Source organism: Coptis chinensis, chromosome 6 (assembly GCF_015680905.1).
Source record: "Coptis chinensis isolate HL-2020 chromosome 6, ASM1568090v1, whole genome shotgun sequence".
Taxonomy (NCBI): domain Eukaryota; kingdom Viridiplantae; phylum Streptophyta; class Magnoliopsida; order Ranunculales; family Ranunculaceae; genus Coptis; species Coptis chinensis.
In genome coordinates, this window is record NC_141461.1 from 75,092,404 (window position 1) to 75,103,379 (window position 10,976).

The following is a 10,976-nucleotide window of genomic DNA, read 5'->3' on the forward strand; positions in this document are numbered from 1 at the left end:
ACAACAGCACAATGTCTTGCAAGCCGGCAACCATAAATTAAACCTTGTCTTTGCAACTTATTTAGAAAATTCAATGACAAAATGTCCATGCAAAGAATGAAGAGATACGAAGATAAGGGGTCTCCTTGTTTGAGACCTCTGGTTGGTTTGAAGAAACCATGCATGAGCAGCTCCATTTAAAAGAATTGAGTACGAGGCTTTCTCCACACAAAACATAATGCGGTTAATCCAGTCAATAGGAAATCCAAATTTGGTAAGTACAATTTTAAGAAAAGACCATTCAAGTTTATCAAAAGCTTTTTGCATTTCAATCTTTAAGGCAAAGAACTTGGATTTCCTATTGCCATGACCCCTAATTTTATGATAAAACTCATTTGCTAGAAGAGCATTGTCATGGATACTTTTCTGTGGAAGAAAAGCGGTTTGAAAAGGGTTGATTATTTTCCTCAGAATAGGTCGTAACCTATTTACAATAATTTTTAAGATTAATTTGTACACAACATTAGTTAAGCTGATGGAGCGATAATGTTCAGGGGATATGGGATGTGAAATTTTTGGGATTAATGCAATGAAAGAATAGTTAAGCTGGAGTGAAAAGGATCATTGGGTAAAAAATCTGTTTACCGCATCACAAACCTGTGGTCCGACAAGGTGCCATAAGTGATGAAAGAAAATTGCTTGAAAACTGTCAGGCCCTGGAGCTTTGAAAGGGTGCATTTGTTTTAAGGCGAACAAGATCTCCTTATTATCAATCGGCTTCGCGAGACAAAGAAGATCCTTAGTGGACAAAGCTGGTGTCTCGACATTTAGAATCTCCGAATCAAAAGAAGGTGTATAAGTAGTCATTAAATATGCAAAGAATTCCGTCAATATATCTCCAATTTGCTGCCTTTTTGTGAGTATAGCACCTGTAGGGTCGCTAATCCGATGAATGAAAGATTTTTGCCGTCGACATTTGACTAAAGCATGAAAATACTTGGTGTTCAGGTCACCGAACTTATACCAGTCTGAGCAAGATTTCTGGCCCCAGTGAGTAGCCTGTTGGACCAGAAGATCATTGTATCTTTGAATTTGTGTGTGCTCTGCCGCAAACAAATCATCCCCAGGATCGGTGTGAGTAAGGATTTCATATTGAATTTGCTCAAGTTTCTGCTATGTTTCTTGCATTTTGGTGTCTAAAAGACCAAAAATGTTCTTATTCCACCATTTGCGGTTCTTCTGACATTGCTTTAGCTTGTTACACAAGGTAAAAGAGGGAGAGCCCGCAACGACAACTTCAAAAGCCAACTGAACTTGTTATGTACAACTCCTATCTTGTAACGACATGACTTCAAATCGAAAATGTCTTGGGAGGTGATTTGGTTCATTGGAAACTTTGATAACCAGGAACTTATGATTAGAAGTCATAGACATTTGATGATAAACATTTGTGTTCACAAACTGCAGCATCCAAGCAGTATTAACCGGAGTTCTATCGAGTTGTTCCCATATTCTTCTCCGTCCAACTTGCTTATTTGTCCATGTGAAAATGTTCCCAATGAAACCCAAATCGATCAATTCACATGCTGCAAGCATATCCAAAAAAGGTATGGCTTGTATATAGTTGAAAGGCTGACCACCCCACTTTTCAAGTCTGGGTTGTTACTTCGTTAAAATCCCCCATCACTATCCATTTTGCATCATTTTGTGGCTTCAGCAGAGGTAAAACAGCCCATTGCATCTTACGAATTGCCACTTTTGGATTTCCATAAACACAAGACAAAACAAAACTCTCATCTTTCCCATTCATAGATAGATCAACATTACAATGAATAAACCAGCTGTCGGATCCCAACACTTTGACCTTCACAAAACTTTCCCACAATAACCACATATAGACCACCTGACAAACCCATACTTGGCACTACAAATCAACTATATCCACCCAATCTACGTATCATACTAGTAGCTTTATTTAGGTTACTACATTTAGTTTCCATTACAAAAATAAAAAAAAGGCATAATAAAAGATATCTTCTTCTTAAGCTTCTCCAAAGTCGAGGGACGACCACATCCCCGACAGTTCCAGATAATGCAATTCATGGCTTGGGGTGGAGCTACTTGCGGGCAACTGCCTTCACAGTCTGGCTTCTCTTACGCCTGCCAGATAGGCACAATGTATTACTATTCGAAGAGATGGAGTTGTCACGATCCTCCATAATTACATTTAGTGGAGTCTTTCGCCGCTGCTCTCTTTCCCTGTTATAGTTGTCCACCACTTCAGTCTGGACTTGGGTATAGTTTCCATCAGTATTAGCAGCTTTTCCTTGACTAATTTCTTGCCTTTTGAACTGGTTCAACTGTTCCGCTTCCCCGCCTTCAAACTGTGTAATAAGATCAACGAAAGGATTAGGAGTAGACGTTTCTATCTGTGATGTTCCTGCATAGAAAGGCTGTTGTGTAAGTGTATTGAACTGAATGACAGGGATTTGATGGCTAAAACCAAGTTGATCAGGAAGAATGGCTTCAGTGTTGACAGGGTTGTCATTGATCATCCAGTCTACACTAAAATGCTGGCCTGCGTCCATATTAGAATCAGGGGTGTTTATTTCCATTATCATTGGACCTTTACCTTTACCTGGTAGGCCTGGATTGTAACCATCGTCATTTGGCCCTTTCATTGAAGTATACAGTCCTCCTTCATTAAAAAATTTCTTGATGAGAAAAGGGTAATGTCCTCGAGGTGGTTCTGTTGGCGATATCACTTGAGATTCTTGGAGAGGACACTCAACAATTGGTTTAGGAAAAATGCGGTTCTTGGCATTGTAGAGTTCAAACTTCAATCTAGTTGAGGTGAATTGAGGTTCAGCACAGAAATCAACATTGTTGTAATTACATGATGCTTGAATGTGTCCAATGAAACCACACCGGAAAGTAGAAAATTGGTAGATACTCATAAGCAAATTGGATCCATTATGCCCCATTAATCGATTCAGGAAGCTTAAAACCAGGTGGAATAGGGTCTTTAACATCAAGTAACACCTTGACTCTTGTTAGTTCAGCCGTTTCTTTATGCTTTGGGTATAGTTCTAAGTGCATCAATTGGGTAGGTCTGAAGCAACCAGATTCAAGTAAGTTGTTCTCAACTATTTCCTTGTCCTGAAAAATCTCCGGAAAGTTTAATAATTGGACCCATATGAAGAACTTGTTGAAATCAAGTTCCTTGCTTTCCTTCACATCTATCCAAGGTTCAATCTGCAAGATATGTTATGACACAATCTAAGGTTGCCTTTTGAGGATCAGTTCCAGTTGGTGTTGGTTCTCTAGCCAGACCTGAAAGATTTCATTTCTATAAAACTCCATCTTAACTATCTTGGAAGGTGCCCACAATTTTTCTAGACCAGCACGCAGATTACCAGCTACTATTTTACCATCCAAGACATGAATAAAAATGCTAAGTTTATTAGGCTCCAACAATTTTGATTTCATACGGTCTGAGTAAACAATAGTAGGGGCAAATTTGTATGGCAAACGAACTTTTTGGGCAAAGTCAGAAGAAAGATTTTCAATGTTGTTTGAGTGATCTTGGGTAAATGTGGTTTGTTCTTTGGAACTGGCCATGGTTATTATGATAGATAGGGCAAAAGTTGGTGTTGAGATGATGAAGAAACAATGAAGGTTGGTTTAAATAGACTTTCCATTGTTTCATCAGCTTCTGTCTCCAGCTCGCGTGATAATATCTCATCATACAAAAACGTAGAAGAAACCAGTCTGCAAAGAGAAAAACACCAGTATTTTAGAGTTCCAACACAAAACTATCATCGAGAAACTCCTCCTCCGTCACTTTGCTATGATGGTGCTTTAATAAGCTAATCATGATTAGCGTCAATCCTATTAGTTTAATCCCAAAACCAATGAAAAAACAAACACTTGTTTAAAACAAAATAAAAACTTAGTGCATCTTTAAAACAAGTCCCCAGACACTGAAAAAATGGCAGCTGGCTCTCTGGGTTTGATCTGGGCTAAGATGTTTGGGTATGGGCTTAGGGACAGGTTGAGAGTTGAGAGTTGGGAGAGGTGAGAGCCTGAGACTGTTGTTAGATAGAGGGTTTTTTTTTTTCGATGGTGATTAGATAGAAGGGTGGAAATGTTTGTGGGCTAGGTATTTGATATGATGGCCTTCAACAGATTCGAATTCCAATTTTCAAGGATGTAAACTAAGGCACTCGTTTTGGTGTTTATTGAGTGCATCTCAAATGAATTTCAGTGAAGTTCTGACAAGCTGTCCCATGTAATGTACATTGTAAGATGGAATGTACACATTCTGGATATTTATACTAGCTGCAGAAGGATCGGTAGGCCTTGAAGTTGACAGAAATGTAAAATTAATGTGCGAATAGTGTAACAAATAATGTATTCAAATATACTGTATAATTTGCACTTTTCAATACAGGCTAAATCTAGGGTGTGCAGGGTGCATGGGTGCGCTGTCTTGTGGACCACTCATTTGAAATTTTCCTGGCTGGGTCTAGTTTGAGTAAAAGGAACAGTAAAAAGGTAAAAATGAAATTTCCACATAAAAGGGTAGAAAATGTAAAAAGCAATACGCAGAATACTCTTTCTGCTACTATCACCAAGATCGCTCGATTATGCTCTGAACGATCCCCTCCGACCGTCCACTAAACCATACCATGACTTAGGTAGGCCGGTTTTAGTATTTTATAATGACCTTACCGAATCGCTCGAGTATACTCTCAACGAGTTATACAAACCATCCAACTCTACATTTAACGACTCCACCATGCTGTTGGGTCCAAAACAAATATGATTTTTTTTAGTTTTTTCCTATCCAAATTTCAAACATACATACATCAAAACCAAACAAATTTTACCAATGTAGACATCAAATTCAAGAAAATTGAATTAAAAACAAAATTAGCATAACCACATCAAATTTGGTTAGTTCCAAACGACCCAGCCACATCAAATTTGAGAACAAATTGGACTTAGTTAATAACATGTACTATTGGCATTTCAGACCCATCATTAGTGTGCTCGTCTGCCAATACTAGACTGGGAATGTTCAATGTTGTAAATTGTGGTTGTCTAGCAAGTAATGCAGTATCCCAACTATCTACAATTAAGTGTTGAGATGTACTCCATCTGCGCATCGGTTTTGGAACTAGATGGATTGACCAAATAAAAATTCTAACCACATGAACATTAATTAAATGGACTTGGCCGATAACATGTACTATTAGTATTTCAGACCCATCATTAGTGTGCTCGTCTGCCAATACTAGTCTGGGAATGTTCAATGCTGTAAATTGTGCTTGTCTTGCTTGTAATGCAATATCACAACTATATGCAATTAAGTGTCGAGTTGTACGCCATCTGCGCATCAGTTTTAGAGTCAGATGGATTGACCAAATGAAAATTCTAACCACATGAACATTAATTAAATGGACTTGGTCGATAATATGTACTATTGGTATTCGGACTCATCATTAGTGTGCTCGTTTGACAATACTAGACTGGGAAAGTTCAATGCTGTAAATTGCGCTTGTCTTGCTTGTAATGCAGTATCACAACTATATGCAATTAAGTGTCGAGCTGTACGCCATCTACGCATTAGTTTTGGAGTCAGATGGATTGACCAAATGAAAATTCTAACCACATGAACATTAATTAAATATACTTGGTCGATAACATGTACTATTGATATTTCGGACCCATCATTAGTGTGCTCGTTTGCCAATACTAGACTAGGAAAGTTCGATGTTGTAAATTGCGCTTGTCTTGCTTGTAATGCAGTATCACAACTATCTGCAATTAAGTGTTGAGCTGTATGCCATCTGCGCATCAATTTTGGAGCTAGATGGATTGACCAAATGAAAATTCTAACCACATGAACATTAATTAAATGGACTTGGTCGATAACATGTACTATTGGTATTTCAGACCCATCATTAGTGTGCTTGTTTGCCAATACTAGACTGGGAAAGTTTAATGCTGTAAATTGCGCTTGTCTTGCTTGTAATGCAGTACCACAACTATATGCAATTAAGTGTCGAGCTGTACGCCATCTGTGCATTAGTTTTGGAGCCAGATGGATTGACTAAATGAAAATTCTAACCACATGAACATTAATTAAATAGACTTGGTTGATAACATGTACTATTGGTATTTCGGACCCATCATTAGTGTGCTCGTTTGCCAATACTAGACTGGGAAAGTTCGATGCTGTAAATTGCTCTTGTCTTGCTTGTAATGTAGTATCACAACTATCTGCAATTAAGTGTTGAGCTGTATGCCATCTGCGCATCAATTTTGGAGCTAGATGGATTGACCAAATGAAAATTCTAACCACATGAACATTAATTAAATGGACTTGGTCGATAACATGTACTATTGGTATTTTGGACCCATCATTAGTGTGCTCGTTTGCCAATACTAGACTGGGAAAGTTCAATGCTGTAAATTGCGCTTGTCTTGCTTGTAATGCAGTATCCCAACTATCTGCAATTAAGTGTAGTCAGACGCTAATCGCATTATCGGTTTTGGAACCAGATGGATTGCATTCAATTTGGCATACATTCCGACTGTTGCGACGAGACCCACTCAATTGCAAACCGAAACCCAACTCAATTACTAATTGTGTTAATTTTGTCAAACCCAAACCCAACCTGCCTATATAACGGGCTACCTAACAGGTGACCGTTAAGGCAGCGGGTCAATTTCGGATTGGATTCATAGATGACATGTATGTAAGAAAATACAGCATAAAATAAGGCAAATAATATCGAGCAATAATATTTAGTATCCGATACCCTTGATATATTCCGTATAAAAAACCATCTATAATTCTACTACATATCAATGAAAATTGAATAACGAAATATATCTTTATCGAATGAATCTGATGGCTAGTCTTTCTCATTTTAGTAATTTAGTTTAGGAAGTTGGGATGATGAGATCTTAAAAAATAGGAAAAGTTATCTTAAAACATGTTATATTGGTCACGGGTTGATGACCCGACCCATTAGACCTGAGAACAAATCGGGTCTACTAACGGGTTACTTGGGTTAACATATGTGCCCTTAGACGGACCCATTTATTTGACGGGTTCGGCTGGGTCAACTCTTAAATGAACCAAAAACCTTTTTTCCCTACCCGAACCAGCTAAATTTGTGTTGGATTCGTGTCGGGATAGTGGGTCATGTACAAACTGTCACCCCTAGTCCCTATTATTGAGTTAGTAGAATCACTACTGAATTGAAAGAAAATAAACTTACAAGTTCACTCACCCTCTTCTTACTTCAATAGTTGGTTATATCAATTACTATTTATGTATTTTGGACTGTAATAACAAACGTGTACATTTTTTTTAGGAACAAATAGGGTTAGAGATTAGTTTTGGAAAATTACAGCTATAAAGCCATAATATATTCCATTAGAAACAAGGGTTTGGAAAGAGATACAAACATTCATAGATCCTCAAAAGGGAGAAAATTAGAGTATTGAATAAGGTTAAGAAGACGAGTATAATTTGAGGAGAGGATAGTAGGTTTTTGGAAGATATAACCACTAACGGTACATTTTTCTATCATATGCTGTTGACTAGTGCTAATGTAATAATAAAAAATAAGATCTAGAGTTAGAGCTGGGTTATGAATCATAGGTTGAAGGAGCAAACCCAAACCTAAACCCAGTTAATTAACATGTCAAGATTATCGAACCCCTACCCCGAAACCGCTACAAAAGAGTCGGATTTGTGTTGGGTTCGCAGATCCTGTACTAAACTGTGACCCCTATTTTGCATAAAAACTTAGCATGTAACAATTAATTCATACTATTCCATGATGTAACGAACGATATTTATCAATGTATATTTCTTTGGACCCATATCCTCCATTTTTATTTTCTTTTTAATTGGCTTTTAAGGCTCGGCTTTTAATTGAATTTTTTTTGTTTCTTTCTTCTTTCTTTTCCGAATGACCTAACTTTTGTATTTAGAAAGAAGAGGCTTTAGAACCCCAGTAAATAAATGACCTAACAAAGGGGGGGAGGGGTATATATATCGATGATATCAGTTTTGTTTATATAGATGTATCATGAAATATCGATAATTTAATGATATTTCACCTTATATCGTTGAAATTTGTATATATAACAGTGTAATCCCAAGTGAATGTGATAAATTGACGATAAGGACCGATATTTCGTGGGTTGATGATATGAGTTCGGTTGATGTATGACCCAAATTTGGCACAAGTTTTTGGGCGGTCTTGTTTTTTCGTTGTTGGCGCTCATACCAAAAAAGTTGAATTGAATCATGTCCTAAAAGCCACCCTTGTAAACACTGTACGACCCAAATATCATTAGGCTCCCCGTATCATTATTCTGTTCTTTTGGCTCCTCTGCCATTTATTTTTCTCTGCAAGAACCCCAACAACCGAAACAAGGAACAAACCCCTAAAACAAATGCTCTCTCTCTCAATGATCTAAGATAAGCCCTACGTTTATCTCCCCCAACTACTAAAAACTCTCTCTCTCTCTGGTAACACAATCATTTCTTGAACTCCTAATCAATTTTATTACATCTTGTGGAATCGAAAGGTTAGAACGATTTCGTCTTTGGGTTAGTTAGTTTAAAGTGCCTAGTTTAAATTAGATTGTTTTAGCTGTTAATTTAGTTGGATTGCGATATGTTGTTTATAACTTAAATTTAGAGTTGCTTGCTGACTTGGTAAGAAGCTCTTTAATTGTTCGTTGTTAAAGAAGAAAACAATGAGCTGATTTTGAAGTTGTTCTAGTGTATCCAGTCCTTGCCTTGCATAGAGTTATGTTTTTTTTTTTTATATATATATATTATTATTATTATTATTAGGCCCTTATTATTAATTTAGAAATAGTGAACTTGTGTTGATTGAAACAAGGACCAAATATCTGTAAATTATTGTCGAAAGAGTCGAAGAGAACCATGTGGTGTTGATTGACTCTTAATTATATGTAAACTGAATTTTTTACATAACTATGCTACCTAGTTGGACGACTTGTTTTCCTGCCACATAACTATGGAGTAAGGGTTTGGTAGTTGTTGGATTATAGTTGCATATGAGTGACTGGTATGTAGTTATTGCCAAATGATATATTGTGGATGGTAGTCCTGATGTTGGTATTGGATTACTACAAGTGATAGGTCTTGTATGACATTAGGGTATACATAAAATATAAGTTATGTCCAGCCATATAATCACTTGCCATGGGTATGGTTTAAATGATGGTTGAATTGATATATAATGGAGGGAATTAGCATTTGACTCTCCTATCTATTTATTAAAGGTACTGATGATGTAGGAATAGGGAACTAAGTCACTTATAAAAATAGATGTCAGAACTGATCATATGGCCTATATCGGCCTAGTGATGGCATGCGGTGACTTCCCGGCCCCGGCAAAGACAGCACCAATGTCGTGTCTTGTAAAATGCTTGGAAATGGCCTAGGACATAAAATTTAGTAACTAGAAGGGTAGAACATTTATTTAATAACATCAATACTTCATATAATCAACGATTAATTATTCATTTTGACTTAAGTTGAAAGGAAATGTTAGTTAGTTTTGTTCGGACTCGAATAGATTTACAGTTATGATATATGATTTTTATAGGAGTTGGATACGGTTTTATTTGCTTGTTAGGGATTAAGGAAACGGAGCGTGCTAAGGTAGGAACTTACATAACTAATATATAGCCTGTTTATTTTCATGCATGTTTTGTTTGTTTAAATTTGTAAAAGATAGTTTGATTATCGAACCATCCATGTATACATGTGATACTCATGTTTCATATTTTATTTTTAAATTAGACAATTAATATAAATTTCATATATGGATATAATTTGCGTGAAGAGGAGTTTTTTGAAATTCGGGTCATTGAGATTATTTTTCTTTTCATAAAAAGAGAAAAACTCGTCTTAGAAAGGGGTTCTTGCCTCTTGTTTTTCATTAAGGAAAAAGGGAGATGGATTTTTGTAATCTAGGTATGGGATACCTGACTGTGTGTAAGCTATGTGTGAGGTTCCTGGATTGATCAATTGATTTGGTTTTAAATTGAAGAGCATTTACACAATGAGTTATCTCAGGTCATCATCAAGTTAAATCTCATCTTCAAATTTGGACAATAAGCTAAAGATTTTGTATTGAAACTGCATGCATAGATGTAGGAAACTCTGTTAGTATGGTGTAATTTTCTTATATTAGCTCTCAAGTTAATTTTTATGCCTTGGGCACTGACTTGTACTTTGTGTATTTGTTGAATGTGATTAGTTAGACCAATGAATTAATTTGGTGAACCACACAACTAGTGAGTATATAAGTTCAGCTGGGGACCATAAGATATACATGTGTTGGTAGTTCCTTGTTTTACATGCATACTAGTAGATGAATAAGGTCATTCTTATGGTATCCTTGATATTGTCAGTATCAAGCTATATATAAGTTTTTATTCATGCACTCATTTATATAAGTTATTATGTGGATTGCCTAGTAAACAAATATTTACTTATTTCTTATCAATTGCATGGTTCTTTGTTGATGGTTAAGTGTCTGCTTGCTGTTTTGCCTTGGTTGTACTGAAATGGAGTTAAGATCACCACCTTTCCGTACTAAAAATAACAAAATCAGCAGTCCCGCCATTACTTTCCATTTATTAATTTTAACTGCCTTATCATAAGATATTCAATCCATGTTCATCAATTTGTTTAATCTCTTATCTCTTGTATGAACTGTTCTAGTTTAATTATTTCGGCTAACTTTTTTCTACTAGTCTAGTTCCTACTACACACTGCAACATGGACAGACTACAAATTATGCAACATTTATACTTACCAGATTATCATATATCGTCTTTGCTCATGGAACAATAGGTAACTAGCTATCTTCAACTATTTATTAATTATAAGTTTTCAATTGGATTCTATTAATTAACATTCAATA